The sequence below is a fragment of the Canis lupus genome, chromosome 15 (genome assembly GCF_011100685.1).
Source record: "Canis lupus familiaris isolate Mischka breed German Shepherd chromosome 15, alternate assembly UU_Cfam_GSD_1.0, whole genome shotgun sequence".
NCBI classification, from domain to species: domain Eukaryota; kingdom Metazoa; phylum Chordata; class Mammalia; order Carnivora; family Canidae; genus Canis; species Canis lupus.
In genome coordinates, this window is record NC_049236.1 from 4,238,785 (window position 1) to 4,258,392 (window position 19,608).

The 19,608-nt window shown below is 49.8% G+C and overlaps 1 long non-coding RNA gene across 1 annotated transcript; it reads left to right on the forward strand.

Annotated features, from left to right (window-relative positions):
* Positions 1-12: 12 nt before the first annotated feature.
* LOC111098952 lies at positions 13-10,002 on the forward strand. The gene is made up of 2 exons (XR_005370133.1): positions 13-1,811; positions 9,095-10,002. It is a non-coding gene; the product is annotated as an uncharacterized LOC111098952 (long non-coding RNA).
* Positions 10,003-19,608: the final 9,606 nt, after the last annotated feature.

Genomic DNA, 19,608 nt, shown 5'->3' on the forward strand with positions numbered 1-19,608 from the left:
TGTCTCCTCTGCGAAGACTGCATCTGGGTGGGTGTCACTGACCCAGCCCCGGCTTGTGAGAGTCTTTCCTTCAAACTGGAATAAGCTCTGGGGGCCCACCCACGGCTACCATTATGATGTCACGGGAAGGCGCAGCGGCAGGAGGAGGGGGGAATAGATTCATGAGGTCATCTAGCCCAAAGCCCTCTTTGCTATTCCATGCCACCAGGATGGCAGAGGTTGGCACATGTCTCTGGCAGCCAAGCCCTTGAATACCCAAGGCCACACAGCGGCAAAGTCGGGGATAAGCTCCCTGGGCTGATGCCCAGCTGCTCATCTGGGAAGTTCTACTGGGCTCTCACTTCTAATCAGCAAACCCAGACTCCTCCTCACCTTAAGGACTATCAGACCAAGCTTCTCTTGGGATCCTTGAAGTCGGCTGATAACCAAAGTGAAGTGATGACTCATGTCATATTTAAGCAAGACTCCGGGTGTGCGTGTGAGTGGGGATTGCTCAAAATCATGTTGAGGTGCTGCTGATTGCATCAAAGCCTCTACCAGGGGGAGGGCGGGAGAGAGAAAAGGGAGCTGTGGATTTTGATACGAAAAGGGAGCAACCACCTGAGAAACTTTAGAGAGAAGGATGCTCTGCGGTCATGGTTGGTTTTGTTTTCATAGCCTTGGGAGCAAACTCTGTTTTCAAAGTCCTTCAGGGACAGAAAGTAAGAGAGACTTATGCAATGACCAAATAAAGTTCCCAAAGTCAACATGGATCAGTGAGGACCAGAGAGGAAGAAGAGCCAATAAGGTGGCCCGGTCCCTGCCGCTTCCCCTGCTTGGCGGGGGTTAGCACATTGTCAACTGCCTGCTCGACCCTGATCAGAAAACCCCCAAAGGGTGACCATGTGGCCAATCTGTTAGAAGAGTCTTTGGGATCTCACCCATGCAATTTTGTCCACTCCAGCCCACAGCTGGATTTACTTCTTTCTGCTTCAAAATCACCATGCCCCTTGTAACAAAAGCCAGAGTCAAACAGCGTAGTTTGTAACCTGGTTCCCTTCTGCATTGGGGGAGAGGTATGCAAGATGTGGGGAGTGGGCCAAACGTGGTCCCACGTCTCTCTTCTACCTCAAACAGAGATGAATTATATGGTAACTTCACGCTGTTGGCGATGGGAGCACCCCCCTCCTCCTCGAGAGCAAACTTTCCCCAATTTTTCAGGAAAAGATACACTGTGGCAGATTAGAATTTGGTCTAAGGGGCAAGGTATTTGATGTCACCCCTGGCCAAAGCCTAGCCCCCGATTCCATCTGATACCCCGAAAGCCTCACACATGCAGCCTCTTAGAGACTCTTACAGGCAGATTAGGAACAATCTGATGGACATGCTCTAGGGCCACGTGAAGGAGGTCAAAGATAAAGCCTGCTGAAAAGCCCATGTCTCCAGAAGCTCCAGGCCAAAGAGAGGTACTAAGACTTTGTTTCCATGGAGCAGAGCTGGGAGGGACAGCTCTGGGACAAAGAACACAAATACTGGACTTGAAATAAAATTCTGGGTTCAAAGCCCAGCTCTCCCATGCATTGTGTGACCTTGGGCAAATCCTGTCACTGAAGTTTTCTCATAGTGAAATGGAAGTAATCCCTCCATTAAAAATGGTTAGAAGGACCATATGGCATGTTTGAGTGTCGTAAAGGCTATGCAAGGGTGGGCCTCAAATATGAGATACCAAACGGCGGTGCCCGTGTTCACGTCACAAACTGTTGGCCATGACACCTGGGTGGCTGTGAATGTTGGGTTTAATCAGAAGATCTTCTCTTTTCTGAGAGCAAAAGGTCTAGGAGAATTTTTTTTTTTTTTTTTTTTTTTTTTTACTTACAGGTGACTGGGGATACTCTTTCTTAGGACTTCCTAGCTAACACGTCTTCTTACATTGCCATTGACCAAAGGTCTTCGGGGGTGACTCTTCCTACCCACTTGAGCCTTTGGTTCTTCGTCCCTGAAGTGAAGGGGGCGGAGAGCCTTCCTCAGTGGTCCATCTCCACCTTAAAGCTGTAGGACTCCACACACCCAGAGGAAAGCTTTAGACTGTGTCAAATAGCCTCCTGAAGTACAAGCTGCATATCAGGGAGGATGCTGGGCATGGAAGGAGGCCCTCAAAGCGTCTGGCTTTCTCACAAGCTGGAGGGCACCCATGCCCAGGTAACCGGCACTGCACGGAAGACACGTGCCCAGCACGTCGGGGTGCCAGCAGAATGCTAAGGGAGTTAGGAGAAGGGTGGCGTCCCCCAGGCTTGGGGGGCAGAAGGGAGGGAGTAGTGGGGACCGTGGCACCGAGATGGCCTGGCCCAGGGAGAAGGCCCCGCAGGTGCAGTGCACCCCATGGAGCCAACTGCTTGCATCAAGGCTTAGAGGCAGGAAACGGGAGGTGGCTCACAGTCTTGACCAGAAGAAAAAGGACTAGATGCTGAGGTTGAAGAGTTGCTATTGTGTTCGGGGTACAGCACCCGACCCCGTGGTAACTGGTACATGTTTCTGAATTAGTTAGCCTGAGTTTCTCACTTTGGGGGCCCCCCACCCGCGCCTGATGGCAAGTGTGCTTGAGGCCCAGCTGAATCCTGGTAGGACCGGGTGCCCACACCCTGCGCCAGGGCCCCCGGGGGGAGGCACCTTTTCCGTGTGGGCCCTGCCACTTGCCATTCGCTTCACACACTGACATTGTGACATGTCAGCGCCTGGCCTGCTAGCACAGGGTGACAAGGGAGGGCGCCCAAAGGCGGTGCCCCACTCCTGAGCTGGCTCGGGGCCAGGGCGGCCTTGTCGGGCTCCTCTCCCTGGGGTGGCAGGAAGGCAGCTAGTTGGCCGGTCTGGCTCCTCGGAGCGCTTGCAAACCAGCATCTCTCCAAATGTCAGGGAGGAGAGTTTATGACTTCGTCCTTTTATGATGCGCCTTGAAGGCCAATTATTTCTAGAGCTAATAATCCCGACACCTCATTGAATTAGGCATTGGAAAGAGAAGGTGTACACTTTAAAATCCACGAAATTACAAATGCATTGAGTGACTCAGTGTTCTGGATAGATGCTTTATAGTCTGCGGTCATTATTATTATTATTAATATTAATAAGCACTTATTCTCACACACGCATACGCCCATGGGGCCCTGGGCAGAGCTCACAGAGGACATAGCCTCTGTCCTCAGGGATCCCGAGGAGGCTGCCTCTAAGAAGTCGCAGTAAATCACACGAGTATTGTAACTGTCAAGGTTTTAAACACCTAAAAATCAGCACCATCATTAGCAATCAGTAATCACTGTTATAGAAGAATAAATCTTGTAATCTCCAAATTACCTGTTTGCACCAATTAGAGTTCAACTGATGAAACATACCAATCAAAGGGGAATTTACTGGAGGCACCCAGGCTTATCTAGGTTTAAAAAAAAAAAAAAAAAAACAGGAACCTGCCAAGCTCCCAAACTGTTGTGTCTTAGCTCAGTCTCCGTTAGGGTGGGTTTTCTGGAAGCGGAGCTGACAAAGCCTTACACAAGTACTCCTAGGTGTGGGGGGGAGCTGTTTTTCATTTATTTGTTTATTTTTTCCCCTGCCTGGCTACAAAAAGGAGGTGAGGTAGGTCACACTAAAGACACAGACCTCATAAGACAGCTTTACAAAAATATTAAGAGGAAAATTGGAAATCTTTGGGGTGGAGGTGAGGGGCACAGGGCTCCAGTGTCGTTGAGCTTCCCCAAATCTTTGTGAGTCCCATTCAAAGCACTGGGCTGGGCCCTGCGGGACTGGAAGGAGAAGCAGTCCCTCCTGTTGCCCGTGAGGAGCTCCCAGCCTGGGGTCGACACAAACTTCCATTGAGGTCTGAGGGGCCCAGGGGCAGTGCGCAGAGGCACCGCGTGTGTTGTGTAGCTCTCAGCGCACAGTGGAAGAAAGCAGGTACCTGTAGAGGTAGATTTCCAAAACACAAAATAAAACAAAACAATTGAAGGGGCCCAGTGTGAAAAAATCTCAGTGTTTTTACCCATCTCCTGGGAATGGTCTCCATGTGGTTACTTCCTGGCTGCCCTTAGACGAAGGAGATGAAAACGTGGACCCTGTGAGCCAGTTGACTCTGGCGCTTCGGAAAACCTTGACTCGGTGTTTGCAACTGAGGCAAACCCAGGGAGCAAGGGGCCGGGAAGAGGTGGGGAATGCGATGGGTGCTGCAGGTGACCTGGCAGGAAAAGCGGTGCCCTAGGAGATGTGGCTCAGGAATCAGGACATGAAGGTGTTGTTTAAACCTGCAGCCTGCATGCGGCCCTGTGCTGAGTGCCAGGCTTCCCCTGAGGGCACCTCGACACGCTCTGCTATTGCCATAGTCCCAGCATCCCCATCCTTGCTGTTCCCTGGATCTTGGTCACATCGCCATGTCCCCAGCCCCTACCTGGCTTTGTGGCTTGCCCTCTGCGGTTCTGCATCTCCAGGAAATGATACCACTGTCCTATTAGGGCTCTCTTTATATTTTCTTTGTGTTTTTGTTTTAAGGCTACTATGTGTTCACTCTGCGTTGTGCCTTCGAATGTGGGAAGATTGTTCTAATGGCAGGAGTGTTTACGTGGTACCTGAGAGTATCTCCACGTGATGCCCTCTGTCTGTAGGCAGCCTCGGCGAGGACCCCCATCGCCACCCCCCGCCCCCTCATCTCCTAGTATTCATGCTCTTGTGTAGTCCTCTCCCACACTGACTCAGGGTTGTTCTGTGTGACCGGCAGGAGAATACCGTGTTAAGCACTGTGCCGGGTAGGTGCTGTGGCTGGACAGGCATGGTCTTTGGCCTCATGGAGCTTAGGGAGCTGGGAGTCTCTAGTGAGGAAAGCATGGGCTTCAGAGCTACATGGAACTGGCTGAATTTTGGCTTCATCACTTGGCGGTGTGACTTTGAGCCAGTTATGTGATCTCTCTGAGCCTCTGTTTCCTCGTCTTTGAATCAAAGTAATATCCTCCTTAGAGAGTTTGGTGAGGATGACATGGGACGATGTGCATAAAGTATTTTCCACGGTTCCACGTTTGGGTGGCTCCTCCATAAACGTTACTTTCCTCCAGCGGTGCTGGTGCTGAGAGTCTGGAAATGAAGGAGAGGTCCACTCTGCCTCCGGGAGGGGGGCTCAAAATCGAGCAGAGGGGACAGAGGGTACCCCCTGAAGTTCAAAGCAGGCTGTGACAAACGCTGTAATAGGGGTGGACTGGGCAACGTGAACCCAAGGGGAGGCATAGAGAAGGCTTTGTAGAACCTGGATGACATTCTAACAAAGCCCTGGAGGGTAAGGAGAATTTTCATCAGTGGCATAGGGCAAGAGACTTGCAAGTGGGGGAAGAAAATCCTGAGAAGTCACGAGGGCTAAAACCTTCTGGCAAAAGAAATGGTGGAAGGACACTAGCTCTTGGTCAGATGGCCTCCCTGGAGTGGCCCATGACCTCTTCATCGACAGGTCTTGCTGTCGATGCAGCTGCTGAGCCGGAGAGCAAGCGTTCCTTCCAGCTCCCAAATGGCACAAGGGCAGGAGTCCCCCTTGATTCATCACCAATGTCCAGCCCCTGACACATAGTAGGCGCTCAATAAACATTTATTAAATAAGCAGGTATAATTTTATGCATAAACAGCTTGTCCCAAATGAGAAAAATCAAGGAGTCATTTCCCTGGGGTCCAAGTGTCGTGGCACTTACCCCGACTCTGTTTTGTCAAAGTCCTGTCATGCTGTTCCTTCGGTTTCCTGGTGGGGCTTCCTAATTCTTCCTCACATCCCCGAGTCTCGCTGTGGGATCCTACTCAATCTTTAAAGCTACTGGCATTTCCCTGGCAATTCCTTCAGCCCTCTGCACCCTGTCATCGGTCCAGTGGGGGCAGACCCAGCTACCCTGGAAGGAGCTTTGCATATTTTCCTTCACTGAACTCCCATTTTGCTTTTGACATCTCCATGAATGCAATGAAACCAGAGCTCAACAGAATGTCGGAAGCCCTTGGCTCCTTTGCCACAAGACGGGCCTGCCTCGTGATGAAATTGTGCAGTGAGGGGGGCCCCACCCCCACCCTATTTTGACTCTGCTCCCTTTCCCCAGGCCTAAGCTTAAGACTCTCCTGCTGTTTTCTTCTCCCCTTAGTACATCACCCCTGGGGCTTACCCTGCACCAGCCTTTCCAAATCACCCTTGTTCTTTCCAAGCTCACCCTGGGTTCCATTCCCCCTTGAGATCTGTGGCTCCTCTGTTTTTGGTATAATTCAGTCCACAGTTGATGCCCATCCGATGCCTAGATGAGTACTAAGCTCTTAGGGTGCGAGAGTAAAATGCAATTCTTGGCTCCCGATCTAGCTTTCTAGGATGAGAGTCCCCGAGATGACAAACCCAACTATGCAGAATGATTAAAGGACAGTCTTGCTCAGGTAATAGACTCTGCATGCTACCAGGAGCTTTTTGAAGTCACTGACTTACCTTCAAAGCATCCTCTTTGTTAAAAACAACCTTTAAAATTTTTTTTTCAGGACGCCTGGGTGGCTCAGCGGTTGAGCCTCTGCCTTCAGCTCAGGGCGTGATCCTGGAGTCCCAGGATCCAGTCCCACGTTGGGCTCCCTGCATGGAGCCTGCTTCTCCCTCTGCCTGTGTCTCTGCCTCTCTCTCTCTCTCTATGTCTCTCATGAATAAATAAATAAAAATCTTAGAAAAAAATAAATAAAATCTTTTCTTTCCTCTTGACCTTAAATAAAAGCAGGAGGGCAGGACTGACCAACTGTAGAAACCTTGGAGACAGAAAGCCTAAGTAAGTAGGGGACCAACTTGTTGATGATCTCACTACCCAGCGGCAAGCCAGTGTTGGCATATTTTTCCTGTCTTTTTTTTTTCCCTGTGCACTTGAGATCCCGTGTTGATATAATTTTGCATACCTCTTTTGTTAGTGAGCACTATATCCCAATCATTTTGCAGTGTTATAAAACACACTGAAGAGTGATTCTAATGGTAGGAGTTTGTCAGCAAGTGGGAGTGCTGGATTTATTTGGCACAGAGACTTGGGGCAGCCTCTCTAATAACACTCGGCGGCTTCCAGGACAAGCCCTGCCTCCCTGCAAATGCCTCGATGGCATATTTGTAACTCGGCGGTTTTGCTCAGCCCTTCTCTGAGGAAACAGCATCCTGTGCCGGAAGGTGTGAGCCTCTCCAGGCTTTGGCTTCTCCCCTTCCCACCGCCCCCCCCCCCCGCCGTCCCCCGCCCCAATTTCCTTCGTCTCCAGTGAGTGATAATATCTTTCATTTGAGCTTCTCTCCCTGCCTCCGATGACTGCCTCCCCTGATGAATTCTCTCTGGGTGACTTTGGCATTTGCATATTTCCTCGCTTGGATATTCTGAGATGTTGGAACCAGAGAGCAGGGTGATGCGATCAGGTATTTAGCTGAATGAGGCTTTCTCAGGAACTGCACAAATATTTGGAGTCGGGTGTGTGCCAATAGGCAATTAATTGAAATGTGGACACAGCAAGCTCCTGGAGGAAGGAAACTGAAATTGAGAAATTAGCTGCGGGAAGCGAGGCTCCGCAAGATACAAAACAGTATATGGGAATTTCCTTTACCTCAAAGTGAAGTTGATTTGGTAGAGAAAGAGAGGGGGAAAAAAACCCCAAAACAACCCAAACCAAAACAAAGAACAAGTGCAGGACCAAGGTGGACCCCCACATTACCAGAGCTGGAAGGCGCTTTGAGAGAATACCTGTCTGACCCCCTTGGAGGTGGAGGCCAGCCCAAGGCCGGCAGCGAGTTGGGGGGAATTCAGGGCCAGGAGCAGGATGTCCTGACTCCAGCCCAGGGCCCTTTCCATTCTATGAGTCGACTGTCTACCTGGAGACCCAGATTAGCATATCAGGAGCAAAAGGGCAAGGCCTGCGACCAGTGACCTTGCGAATACATTTAGTAAAACCCATGACAAAACCAAGGTTCTCGCTGACTGCAGCTCAAGCCCAAGCCTGGAAGCACATCTGGCCAACCTTTACGGAGCACATCTGGCCAACCTTTACGGAGCTCCTGCGCCAGGTCTGGCTGTCGGCTAAGTCCTGGGAATGGAGGTGATGACAGACGGGGTCCCCGCTGCACGCGGTGGGACGTTGCCCGGCTCCCAGGAGGGGCCCCGCTCCTCACTATCATCTTCAAGAAGATGAAGCTTCGGTGTCCATCTACATGTCTCTGTAGATGTCTGAAAATCTCCTGAAGATAAGAAGAGTGAAGTAGAAGAAGAGTGTAAGACGTATAGGAAGAGGGAGGCTCTGGCCGTGACATTGCTTTAGGATTCAGATTGTCTCCGAGCCGCCTGAAAATCACCTTTTCATCGTTCGGGTGTATATTTCGTTGTTCAGGACCAGAGGGGATCAGTTTTAGGTTCCCCCTAGAACGTGGTTCTCAAAGCGTGGTCCCTGAACAACAAGGCATCAGCACCACCCGGGGAACTTGTTAGAAATGCAGATTCTCAGGTCCTACCTCAGGGCGACTCAATCAGAGACTCTGGCAGGGCCCAGCAATCTGTTTTAACAAGCCCTCCAGGGGATTCTGATGCACGGTGAAGCTGGAACACCACTGCCCTAGAAAATATGATTTGGAAATCCGGGCTGCTGAATTCCAGCACCAGGGAGGTAATCTATTTTTTATTATTGGACCCTTAAGAATAAACTCTCTTCATTTCAGAATACCCAGGTGAGCTGTTTCTATACATTGCTGAGTGTTAAGCAGGAAAAAATGTCCAAATAATTCTTCAAAATGTAACTGACCAGCCCAGTCAGACACAATCCGGGTAACCTGTCATATTTCCAGTAAGCACAAGATTTGCATACTTTCAAGTTGCAGAGAATAACTGAATAAGTTAATTGATTGCTTAATCTGTTATTTTTAGAGCATCACTTCCTTACCTCATGCGAAAGTTTATTCCAAATTCAAATGGGAACATTTTATTACCCCAAAATGTTTTCCTATATACTTGAGCACGTTACTAAGGAAACCAGTTGCAACATTGCAGTGATATTGTTGCTCTAACAAATTAACGATTCAGCAATGTATATGCCATACTATAATGTTTCTTCTTCTTTTTTTTTTCCTCTCTAGAAAATTTCACACTTATTGAATTTATACATTTCTAACCCGGGACATTGGAAGCAACGCTGGAAGGAGAAATCGTATCCCAGAGTGACAGCGGAGGTTTCCCTGGGATGTGTTTTGTGCTGTTTGAGCACAGGCAGCAGGAGGTGATTTTTTTCCCCCAGCATCAGGAACTCCTCTGCGCAGAAAAGCTGAGGGACACCGAGCAAGCCTCTCACGGGGACACTTGGGTGTTTAGTGAACAGCAACTAAAACTGGCTGCGTTGGTGCAAAGTGTGTGCCGATCACACGTTTAAGGACTCAGAGGACATCAAGGCACGAGATCACTCGAGCGAGCAGGCGACTGAGATGACACCGGCTGATGGGGGGGGGGGGTGAACAGCACAGTGGGAGGCCTCCTGCTTTTTCTGCCTTGGTGGGGGGAGGCGAGGTTATTAATGATGGGATGGATTAGAACAGATGGGTATTTTTGACACATTTCCCCATGTTGTTATTTTCCAATATCCCATCTTCCCACCACCTAGTCATGTGCCTTTCTCTTGGTTAAGAGTGAAAGCATGTGACTTTTTAAAGGGAAACCTCAGGAAGGGAGAGTAGAAATGAAGACGTGACCGTATTGCTCAGAAGGCACACTCCGCAGATCTGGAAAGTCCTCCCAAAGCCTCTGCTGGGAGGCGACAGGGAGAAGCCACCGCAGGCACGTGTGACTTTGGACACTGTGTTCTAAGGCAAGCCCTGCGACCCATCCCACTGGCTCAGTCCCAACCTCGGAGCATCCACCACTCGCTTCCTGATTACCTTTCTGCAGCCCAGAGATTTGCATTGTAAATGCTGTTTGTTAGGCCCCTGAAATAATATTAATCACTGTAAAACAATTATGTTGCATAATTTGTACATAAAAAAGAAAGAATGAACCTTTGGCTTGAATTAATATTTCCTCGTTGGTGGCTTTCTCATCCCCACACATAAGGAGACCCTCGTCTGCCCTTCTAGGTGCGAATGGCTTTGGGAAAAGGAAGGTATCTATCTTCGTGCAACTTCTTGAAATGATGCACGGTGTCCAGAGCTGGGTAGCCTATGTGATTTTGGGTGAAACAGCCAGGGACCCTGGGGAAATGGACACCCCCGCACCCATCACAAGGCACATCTTGCAAAGAGAGGGGACCGCACCATGGGGCTGGATGAAGGGAAGCTCTGGGAAGCGGAGCAACAGAGTAGCGAGGCTCTGTGCCCGGGTCTCTGCTGGTTCACCCTTGTGTCCATCTGGGGGTAAATAGCCATTAGTGAACAGAAGCCTAGGGGAGTTGGGATCCACCCTTCTCACACCCACTGGTGTGGGTTGAATGGTGGCTCTTGACAATGTATGTCCTCGTACTAATCTCTGGAACCTGTGAACATGACTTTATTTCAACAAATGGTCTTTCCAGATGCAATTAAGTTAAAGATCTTGAGATTAGATCATCTTATATTATCCAGCTGGGCCCTTCATCCAAGCATAAGCATCCTCCTATGAGACAGAAGGAAGAGAATCACGGGAAGAGGAGAAGAGCAGACCCCGGGAAGATAGAGGCAAACAATGCAGCCGTAAGCCGAGGGATGGCCGGAGCCCCAGAAGCTCAAACAGGCAAGGAAGGATCTCCCCTCCAGCCTTCTGAGAGGCCATGGCCCCGACTGACCTTGCTTTCAGATTTCTGGACTCCAGACCTAGGAGAGAGGGGATTTCTGTTGTGTTAAGCCACTAAGTTCATAGTAATTTGTTACAAGAGCCCCAGGAGCCAACACACACCCCATGCCCTCCCCCTTCCCATGACCTCTCAAGGTGATTCACTGGTTCTTGTTTTTGAGTTTACGGTAACATTCTCTGGAGCCCCTGCTGAAGGGCCCCTAGACCACATCCAAGCTTGTCGGTTGGCTCTACTGTGCTGCATCCAGGCCCGGGTGACTTCTCCCAGGAAGATTTTCCTTCCAGGGAAGTCAGATACCAGGCATTGAGCAGAGAATCTCAACGTTGACTCACTCTGACATACAATTTCGGACTGGAAATAGGGCCTGCAGGTGAGGCGGGATGGGACAGGGCTCTGTGGCCACCATTTTGGACTCTGCTTCTTTACCAAGTCTCATGGGCTCATGACCAGATTTAGCACCCACAGGCAAGGACGACGTTCATTTTAAAAATAAGAGGATGCTATGCCGAGCACATATGTGCCAGGTGCTGTGTTAAAAATTATACATTTGTTATTTCACTTATCCTCACAGCAGTCTTGGAGGTGTGTGGGGTGGTTATCCTGATTTTATAGATGAGGAAACTGAGGCCCAGGGACATGAGGTTATACTCCAAAACTCAGGAAGCTGATAATTTGCAGAGCCAGCCTTTGAACCCGGGGTGTCTTTGACCCCACAGCTCATACCCTCAAGCACCTTACTACTACTTTTCTCTTAGAAACGCAGCCTGGTGCAGGCACGTCCCTCTGTGCCTGTTCTGGGCCCTGACCCTCAAAAGAATATGAATATTTTTGCGTTTGAGGCCATTTGGCTTGGATACTTTGTGCGCATTGCATATTTTCTTTCTGTAGGCCCTCAGAGGGCATCTGGGGACAGATTCCAACTTGAACTCTACCCTCCAAAAGGTGCTTTGTGATGTGGTTGGGCTCTGCCTTCATGCTAAAGCTCACATACCAGCAAGCTCTAAGAATTTTCACTGTCTGGCCCCCATCTGCCTCCCCAGCCTCAGCTCTCTTAAGCCCCGCCTCTCCACTTTTGTAGATGACCTCACAACTGTTCTAAGCTACTTTCATTTTCTCTGTGTCTCATCCTCTCAATGGACTCCTGTCCTTTGAGCAAATTGTTTCTTCTGCTTGGAATTCAATCTCCTTACTGCCCCCTCCACTGGTCACCCCATCTCTATGCTTCGACAATTTTACTTACTTAGCTCTATTCATCCTCTAGGTCCCAGATTAGAAGTCAACCATTCCAAGAAGCCTTCCTGGATCATCTAAGCTTAGCCAGGTACCTCTGTTGGCACTCTCAAGGCATCCTTGACCTCCCCACCTATCACGTTGTATGATAATTTTTATTTGTATCCTTCACCTTGCTGCGGGTTGAGGCCAGGAAGTGGGCTGCCTCAGTCACCATTGTATCCCTGGCATCCAGCCCAGCGCCTGGCATAGAATAGGTATTCAATAAGTACTTGCGAAGAAAATGGAGTTTAGAATGCCAGAGATGACTTCCTGGATCATTAGGCTCAGAGTTATGTCATTGATTAGGACATTGAAGAATGTTATATTAAAGGGCATAGCTACTTGACCAGTTGTCAACCTCAAAGGTTAAGAATGTTCTCAGAATATTCTAGATCATTTCACAAATTCCCACCCACAGCTTCATCCAAATCATTTAGACACATTTTAGCATGGAAGGAGATGGCATTATTTGTTGTCTTCAGTTCATTTCCTCTTCGCAACTATATTTTTAGTATGCCCACTTAGAGTAATAAATTGCAAATTGTTGACCACCCAGTGCATAAGGTAACTATTTGTTTGTTTGTTTTTGAAAGAGAGAGAGCGAGCAAACATACACACATGTGTACATGCAAGCAGGGGTGGAGCAGAGGGAGAGGGAGAAAATTTTAAGCAGGCTCCATGCTCAGCAAGGAGCTTGACACTGGGCTGGATCTCATGACTCAGAGATTATGACCTGAGCTGAAATCAAGAGTTGGTGGCTTAACTGAGCCACCCAGACACCCTGGTAACAGTTTCTAGGCTGTTTCTAAATTGATTCCTCCAAGTGTCAAAAGAAACTCCTAATTCAAGTACCTAAGATGGGCTGAGTGTTGCCTTTTACTAAGGTCCCTGTGAGATATTAGAAAAACATATATTGGTCTCTGCCCCTGGTTCCTGGCACAGAACTCCCAAGATCCTTGCACTTTCTTAAGTGATGAGAGCACTAGGAGCATCTTTTGTTCTACTGAGGAGGCTCTGGGTGGGCCCCTGGGTGTCTCCTGGATGGGGCTGGTCACCAGAAAGACCAAGCCTCTATTTGAAACTTGGAATTTTCGGCTCCCTACCCTCCTGAGAGGAAAGAGGGGCTGGAAATGGAGTTAATAATTGATCATGCCATAAAATCCTAAAAGTATGGGGTTCAGAGAGCCTCCAGGCTGGCAAGCACACCAGTACTGGGAGGTACACACCCCAGCTCCACAGGAACAGAAGCTCCTGTACTCAGGACCCTCCTAGACCTCACCCAATGTTTTTTTCATCTGTGTCCTTTATTATACCCTTTACCAAAAAAAAAGTTTATTTATTTATTTATATAGAAAGAGTGTGTGAGCAGGTGGGGAGGGGCAGCGGGCAAGGGAGAGAGAAAATCTCAAGCAGACTCTGCATTGAGCATAGAGCCTGACATGAGGCTCGCTCTCATGACCCTGAGATCATGACCTGAGCCAAAATCAGAAGTCATATGTTTAACCAACTGAGCCACCCAGGGGCCCCTTCATACCCTTTAATAAACTGGCATATGTAACTAAGTGCTTCCCTGAGCTCTATGAGCTTTTTAGAAAATCAATTGAACCCAAGGAGGGGGTTGTTGGAAACTCTGATCTGTAGGTGCTTAGTCAGAAGCACATTGATAACCCAGGCTCATGTCTGGAGTGTGCATGTGGGAGGAGGGAGGGACAGGCTGGTGGGACTGAGCCCTTACCCTGTGGGGTCTGACACTATATCCAGGTGGACAGTGTAAGAATTGGGTCAAATTGTAGGACCCCCATCCAGCGTCAGAGACGCGTTTGTTGTGGGAGGAAAAGCCCCACATATCCAGTGACTGAAGAGTCAGAAGTGCTGCGTGTGGAGTGAAGGAAGGCCCTCAAGACAGACACACAGGAGGGAAGAACTAGGTCTTTCCCTGCCCCGGAAGAGGAAAACCATGTCTCTCATTTACATCTTCCTGGTGACCATGGATTTAGCACCTGTCCCTTCTGTGTCTTCTGATCATGCTGAGTAGGAGTGATTTTACTCTGTCCCCTGCTCTTCTTTTGCTCAACAAGAAGCCATTGGCACCATCTTTTAGATTCTTTCTGGCCTTCATTCGGGATTGCAGAGCCTGGTTGGATGTGCTGGGCTTTGAGAGTGGTCAGATCTGGTGACTTAAAGACCAATGCTTTGTGGCCAGTGCCAGAGAAAGAGCACCAGATAAAGGGTCAGAGAACCTGGGCTCCCACCTGGCTCTTCCTTGTGGCTTCTCTTAGTCAATGTTTGCTGAAGTATCATGTCCTGGTTGCTGGGTAGTTCTGTATCCCCTGCCTTTTGAAGACCTCTCCTTGATTTTTTTTTGAATTGTCTTTCCCCTCCCATCTTAAAACCAGTAAGAACAAAGGTCAGTCTCAGTGGCATTGTTGGAATGGAAAGGCCCATTCCAATTTTCTGGCTTCTTGTCTGTAGTCCTGCCTTCAATCGATACCAAAATATCCTTGCAAACAGAGAAAATGGGAAGTCCAAAATGGAAGCTAATGGCCATAGACTCCAAGGATGGTTGAGTCAGAGGAAGGGAAGGAAGGCGAGGAAGGAGGAAGGGGAGGGGAGGGACAAGAGCGAGGGAGAGCGGGAATAAAATGGAGTTACAGGGCTAATCATTGGACTCCATTCCATGACTCCTTTCCCTAGTTGTGTTTTCCCAGTGGGAGGAGTTCTATGTTCACCTGGTAAATTCAGATTGAGAAGCTGGGATCCTCAATAACCTCCCTCCATCCTTGTTTAACTTGGGCTTGTTGCAGCAGCCCTGTCTGGGGTGTTGGTGTGAGCCCAGGGTCCCCCTACTCCTGACCGCTGAGGCTGACCTGGACCACCCCCTGGAGCTCTGACAATTGGGTCAGAACAGCTCCCACAGCAGTCTCTGCAAAACCAGCCTCCCACACCCAGGCCCATCAGGTCTGGCTTGCGACAGAGCTGGCTTGTTATTTTGGAAGGTAAAATGGTGGTTCTCCGTGGGAGGCTCTAATTCACCAAATGATGGCAGAGGCCAGGTCGGCCTATGAGGTGTCAGGGATGTGGAAGGAAGGAGGCAGCAGGAGATACTGGCTCGTGTGCAAGTCCGGCCTCTCTGGGGTCTCACTGATTGGGGAAGGTTTGCTCTCTGGGTCTTCACAGGGCTACTTCAGAGGCTTGAGGACAGTTCTGATTTCCCCTTTAAATCAAACCTGGGGGGTGGAGGACCTGGGGGGGTGGGGAGCTGACTGGGCTAGTTCTTGGGCACTGGGGGTCGCTCTTGGCCCACTGAAAGGCCAGAGCAGGGCCCTTCTTGGGCTCTAGAGGAGACTTTAAGGCATTGCCTTTGGCTAGCCACAGACAGTTACCCAGGGCCCTCGGTCCAGGTCCAAGCTATGCCAGACCCCAACGCTGAAGGCTGGGGCATTTGTGGTTTCTGCCCAGAATCAGGGCAGACACGCTCAGGCTATGCCAAGTCCTTGTGGTTTTATAAAGAGATATTCAAGGTAGAGGAGGCCAGTCTGTCTTTCCGGTCTTGGGGGAGTCTTTCTTCTTCCTCTCCTAACACTACCTTAGCAGTACTACAAGACCCACCACTTCTTACCAGGACGATTGCGACAGCCACCTAATGGGTCTTTCTGGGCCTGGTTTCTTCTTCTGTACTTCCTCGGCTATGTGGTCAGCGACATCTATTGAATGTCAACTATAGGCACCGAGTTAGTTACTGGTGATACAGAAATGCACGAGACCCAGGCCCTGAGCCCCAGAAGCCCATGGTCTGTAGGGAAGAGAGATGGTGACAAATAGTGACAACAAGCTGTCTTTAGTGTTGCAACAGCGGTGAGCTCATGCTGCTTTGGAAGCATAAAGCAAGTCACAACAAACCAAACTGGTGACATGGGAGCTGAGCTGTAGAAGGCAAGTAGGCGTTTGCCTGACAACGAGGTAGGAAGGGGTTTTAGGCAGAGAGTATCCAGGTGTACTGACCTGGAGGTGTGTGTGGTGCCTCCGGGATGGTGGATGGGGGAGCTCATGCTGGACAAGCAGCCAGGCAGCGATCGGATTGGCCAGGGCCGTGCGGACGCCCTACTGAGCTGGCTAGAATTTTTGCCAAAACCCAAAATAAATCGCTTTACTTCCTGCTTATGAACCTTACACAGTCACGGGGCAGAGTGCACGCTCCGTATTGTGTGGTTTTCGTGCTCTCAACCCTTTCCACCTTGCCTTCCCCATATCCGCTTGTGGAACTCTGACCCATCCTTAAACAACTTCAATCCAACCCCCTCTGTGAAGTTTTTCCAGGTTCTTCCAAATGAACATGATCTTGCCTTCTTCGAACCCTCAGAGCATCGAGTGCCCCTGAGGACGTCTCCTTCCCTTAGTTTGTATTTAAGTCTGATGTGCTTGCTTTTTTTTTTTTTTCCCCCTCCCTAGGGACCTGCCCAGCCTGGCACATAGCGGTGGTCAAAGGTTTGCTATCGTAAGACTGTGCGTTTGATGCCTGGTAAGGTTGGACGGGGCCTCCCCCTGAAGAAGATCCGTTCACATTCTCAGCCCCGGTACTGCTACTTGTGAATGTGACCTTATTTTAGAAAAAGGGTCTTTGCAGATGGAATCGAGTTAAGTAGAGGTCACAGTGGAGTAATGTGGGCCCTACTCCAATAGGACTGGTGTCCTTGTAAGAAGAGGACAGGGAACAGACATAACAGAGGAAAGCTGGCCTTGGGAGGGCGGAGGCCGGGGTCGGAATGATGCTGCCTGGCGCCCAGAACGACGAGGCCACCAGAAGCTGGAGGAGGCAAGGAAGGATCCTTCTTCCAAGGCTCCTTCTCTCCAGCGTGGTCATGGGCCCACCAACCCCTTGATCTCAGACTTCTGGCCTCCAGCACTGAGAGGCAATACATGTCCGTTGCTTTGTGGTACTCTGTTAGGGCAGCTCCAGCAAACTCAGGGGATGCCCTTGTCCCCGTGCTTCTCTCCCCTCCTCGTTGGGCCACAGTGTTGCTCCCTGGCTTTCTGGGCCCGGACTCGTCCGCCTCGGCCTGGTGCCTCCAGCTGAGTTCCTCCCTGACTCACCCACACTGCGGCCACCAGCACACCCATCCCTTTGCCCCTTGTCAAGGCCCCTCCTCCCGGGAGCTGGCCAATCTGCTGTGCCATCATTTGTTCTTGTGTTCCCTTGGGGAATAGATCTGGATTTTAACCTGGGCCTTCTGGAGACAAAACGCACACTCCTGGGAGTGGTGCTGAGTGTGGGCCTGTCACAGCATCACCGAAGGGCGGGGTAGAGAGGCCCTGCCGTACAGGTGGGAAGACTGAAGCGCAGACATTTATGGAGCACCCGTGCCAGGCACTGGGCTGGGTGTGGATGTGGATGTGCACTGGTAATTAAAGAAAAAAAGACAAACAACACCTGCCCTCACGGATCTTATCATCTGGTGGGGGAGGAGGCCACTAGCTATCAATCAAAGCGTCACCTCATTAGATGCAAAATTACAACTACGATCAATATTTATGAGGGAGAGGGGTACATAGTGCCCATGACATCGGGACGGACACCGGGACATTGGACGGTTCTGTGGGCGAGAGATTTTGGTTTGGAATGGACGTCGAGGTGCTTCTGCAGTCATACCTCTGCTTTCCTGGGTGGGCACTACCCCCTGCCTATGGGGGAGGCTCTCTGCAGGCAATGAAAGAAATCATCTCTAAGTATACTCCCCAAAGCTGCGAAAATCCCAAAGAAAAGGATCGCACATTTCTTAATTTATTTATGCCTTTATTCATTCATTTATGTATACATTCAACAAACCTTCATGAACCTTCCACGTACCGGGCACCGGCTAAGTGCTATAGACGCACACGCTTGTCCTTGCTCTCAAAGAGCACACAGTCTAGGTGAAGAAGACAGACACACGGACAAGCAGGTCCCCGGCACATAGCAGGCGCTCTCGGAGACCCTGTCCTGGAGAGGACATCCGAAACGGACCAGTTGCTTCTCCAAGGCCACAAGTCGCGGTTGCCACCGGGGGCAGGCCAAAGAATTCCAGTTTCCTTTTCTTTTACTTTACATGTCTTTAGTATGAACTAGTGCAACGCCTTTCGGGTGAGATCCCTTTCCAGGGAACTGGGCTGTCTTTGATTAACACCAAAACCTCATTTTTCACTTTCAACTGGTTCCCCTCCCCTTCCCCCCTCCACTTTAACATCAGAGTTCTCAAGATGTTCTTTGTTTCTGTTGCAAAGTGTGTGTGTGTGTGTGTGTGTGTGTGTGTGTGTGTGTGTGTGTGTGTTGGAGGTGGGGGCTACAAAAAGGCGAGGTGTCTTTTCAGAGGCATCGAGTTGCTGGCAGACACTGAAAATAAGGTTTTCAAGTTCACATGCTTATGCTTTAGAAGAGACGGAGAAGGAAAAGCTCAGTGGCAAGGAAAAATCCAGACTTGTGTCCTGTTCGGCATCTAGGAAGCGTCCTGAGACCTGCCTTCAGCATTCTGATGAAAAAGCCTCCCTGCCCGGTGGGTGCCTGCCTCCCGTCCTCTTCCCCTCCCCCAGCGGGGGCCTGATTTTACCAGGTGGGTGCTCCAGGGGGAGGAGCCTTTTGTTCAAGCCTCCTGCCTGAATGAGAAACCTGCTTTCCCCGGGTTCGCAGGGCCCCTATGATCAGGGCAGATTAATCCCAAGAGGTAGTCGGTGCACAATTAACATTTTTGCCTCTTATTTTAATTAAGAAGGGCCAGGGGATAGGGTGTTAGCATGTCTAATGGGATCGCGTGGCATGTGCCGCCTGCCAGAGGAGTTTCAGTTATTAGCACTTGTTGAAGACTTTCTAGATAATTAAATACCACATTAATCATTGCTCTAAGTGGACACCGAATTGGATTTCTCATCCTGACTCCTCCTATGCAGGAGGCAAAGTGGCTCCGGGGGCCCGGTGGTCCCCTGGCACGCAGGCAGGAGCTCACCCCACGCGTGCCCACTCTCAGCGGTTTTGTGGAAAAGAAAAGCTTCTCCTAGACGTTCGCCTTCGTTGTTCTGACAGCTGAAGCTCTCTTCACAGGCACATTAACATGACCTCATTAGTTTCTGCATCTACTCTTCTAACCACATAAAACGGAGTGCAGTAGGAGCCAATCATGCTAATTACATCAGATCGGTTTGCATATTCATAAACCATTTTCTGTTTTATGGACAGCAAAAATAAACACAGTATCTCTTTAATAATTTTAAGTGGGTCACTTTCAGGACTGTATCTGTTTTAAATAAATTATCATATTGTTAAAGGCCACAGTCAAAAGCTATTTTTTGAGCAGCCTGGGAGGTGGGGGTGGGGGGCAGGCCATGTAGTGGGGGGGGGGCGGCGCCGGGGAGTCAACAGGATTAACCAATTGGTCAATTTCCAAGGTCTCTTCTGCCAAAGAAAAATCCAGACTTGAAAAACCGCCCTGGTGTAGTGAACAGGTGCTGTGCAGCCTCTTACTAATGACAAAATATATTCTTGTCAGAACTATGAGATTATCCAAATCACAAGTCTTCAGCAGTGGGAGTGAAACC